This window comes from Micropterus dolomieu, linkage group LG21, assembly GCF_021292245.1.
Source record: "Micropterus dolomieu isolate WLL.071019.BEF.003 ecotype Adirondacks linkage group LG21, ASM2129224v1, whole genome shotgun sequence".
Lineage (NCBI taxonomy): Eukaryota > Metazoa > Chordata > Actinopteri > Centrarchiformes > Centrarchidae > Micropterus > Micropterus dolomieu.
The window spans coordinates 36,295,158-36,298,199 of NC_060170.1; the positions used below are offsets into that span (position 1 = coordinate 36,295,158).

General features: G+C 35.0%; 1 protein-coding gene across 2 annotated transcripts in view; it reads left to right on the forward strand.

Moving 5' to 3' along the window:
- Positions 1-3,042, forward strand: part of LOC123960971 (noelin-like) — a 16,678-nt gene that overhangs the window by 5,924 nt on the left and 7,712 nt on the right. The window lies entirely within an intron of this gene.

Consider the following 3,042-nt stretch of genomic DNA (forward strand, 5'->3'; position numbering starts at 1 on the left):
AGTCAGGGCATCTATAACAGAAAACATACAAACAAAATAACTTCAGTAGTGAAAATGATGTGAAGATGAACAATGTCAGTCAGGCTGAATTGGCGCTATATTATTAAATAGATATTATATTCGGCACAGCCTAACAGTTAACCTACCTGAATTCACTAACGTTACAGATTCGTCTGTTTATTGTAGATGTAGACTGCCTGGATGTGGTGGAATCCACTGATGTTTATAGTTTAATGTAATTTAAATTGTCTAACATTAAATGCAGTCATAGATTGAACCTGGAGGCTAAAAGTTGTTAGCTGGCTTATTTAATGTTAAATGGCAGGGGCATTAGCTAGGATCAGTTACGATCAAGAGAAAGGCGTGTGTATATTTTGCAAAGCACTCGAAATCTGAGCAAAGATAAAATACAGTTATTATCATGATTTGCAGTCCTGTACAGGAAATTATCTTCTGGTGATAAAGTTAGCAGTTAAGCTAGCAAAATAACTTAGCTTGAGCTTGGATCTTGTGCGATTTGTAAGTATAAAATGGTATTGAAACACTTGTCTATGACTGCATATAATGTTAGACAATGTCAATAAACGATGAATGTCTACAAATTTGGTACAATTAAACTTTAAATGATCTATCTATCTATAAATTAGATAAATAAATATGTGCTTAACTGATGTGGACTTGTGACATGTGTGGAGTTCAGGAACATTCATCAACCAAACGATGGTCTCCTGGTCAACAATACTGCAATGACTTTTCAATCATGTTTCCCGGACAACTATAAGTCAATGACTTTTCAATCATTTTTCCTGTTCAACTACAATTCAATGACTTTTCAATTATGTTTCCCGGTCAACTACAATTCAATGACTTTTCAATCATATTTCCCGGTCAACTATAAATCCATGGCTTTTCAATGTCACGTCATTTTTCCGGTCAAATATAAATAGATGACTTTTCAATCATGTTTCCCAGTCAACTACAATTCAATGACTTTTCAATCATGTTTCCCGGTCAACTACAATTCAATGACTTTTCAATCATATTTCCCGGTCAACTATAAATCCATGGCTTTTCAATGTCACGTCATTTCTCCGGTCAAATATAAATAGATGACTTTTCAATCATGTTTCCCAGTCAACTACAATTCAATGACTTTTCAATCATGTTTCCCGGTCAACTACAATTCAATGACTTTTCAATCATATTTCCCGGTCAACTATAAATCCATGGCTTTTCAATGTCACGTCATTTCTCCGGTCAAATATAAATAGATGACTTTTCAATCATGTTTCCCAGTCAACTACAATTCAATGACTTTTCAATCATGTTTCCCGGTCAACTACAATTCAATGACTTTTCAATCATATTTCCCGGTCAACTATAAATCCATGGCTTTTCAATGTCACGTCATTTCTCCGGTCAAATATAAATAGATGACTTTTCAATCATGTTTCCCAGTCAACTACAATTCAATGACTTTTCAATCATGTTTCCCGGTCAACTACAATTCAATGACTTTTCAATCATATTTCCCGGTCAACTATAAATCCATGGCTTTTCAATGTCACGTCATTTCTCCGGTCAAATATAAATAGATGACTTTTCAATCATGTTTCCCAGTCAACTACAATTCAATGACTTTTCAATCATGTTTCCCGGTCAACTACAATTCAATGACTTTTCAATCATATTTCCCGGTCAACTATAAATCCATGGCTTTTCAATGTCACGTCATTTCTCCGGTCAAATATAAATAGATGACTTTTCAATCATGTTTCCCAGTCAACTACAATTCAATGACTTTTCAATCATGTTTCCCGGTCAACTACAATTCAATGACTTTTCAATCATATTTCCCGGTCAACTATAAATCCATGGCTTTTCAATGTCACGTCATTTCTCCGGTCAAATATAAATAGATGACTTTTCAATCATGTTTCCCGGTCAACTACAATTGAATGACTTTTCAATCATGTTTCCCAGTCAACTATAATTCAATGACTTTTCAATCATGTTTCCCGGTCAACTACAATTCAATGACTTTTCAATCATGTTTCCCGGTCAACTATAATTCAATGACTTTTCAATCATGTTTCCCAGTCAACTATAATTCAATGACTTTTCAATCATGTTTCCCGGTCAACTACAATTCAATGACTTTTCAATCATATTTCCCGTTCAATTATAATTCAATGTCTTTTCAATCATGTTTCCCGGTCAACTATAATTCAAAGACTTTTCAATCATATTTCCCGGTCAATTATAATTCAATGACTTTTCAATCATGTTTCCCGGTCAACTATAATTCAGTGACTAGTAAATCAATATCAGTGACTTTTCAATATCACGTAATTTCTGGTCAACTATAAATAGATGACTTTTCAATCATATTTCCTGGTCAATTATAATTCAAAGACTTTTCAATCATATTTCCCGGTCAACTATAAATAGATGACTTTTCAATCATGTTTCCCAGTCAACTGTAATTCAGTGACTAGTAAATCAATATCAGTGACTTTTCAATATCACGTAATTTCTGGTCAACTATAAATAGATGACTTTTCAACATTGTTGTTGTTACCCAGTCAACTACAAATCAATGCTAAATCAAGTATAATCGGGACAACTATAAATCAATATTATTCCAATGTCATGCTCATACATGGTCGTTTTTCATCGGTATTGCAATACTGATTCATCATTTATTTATTCAACGAAGGTTAAAATCAAGGGCAACTGGACTTGGTTGAAGATACTGGAAGACGTTTCGTCCCTCATCCAAAGGACTTCTTCAGTTCTGACTGACTGGCAGGGAAACTCAGCTATTTAACCTCAGTAGGGTCGTTGGCCCGGGTCATCGATACCGCTGGTTCATTAGTGTTCCTTGTTGCTGTGACGACAGTCGTTACAGTCGTTAAGACTACCTGTGGCCGAGACTGAACGACCATCGTTGGTATCTTCACCTGAGGCCAATAGGTTACGTTTGTTGAGTTTCCTGGGAAGTGATGAAAGGACAGCATTGTAAGTGGGGGATAAGTGGTG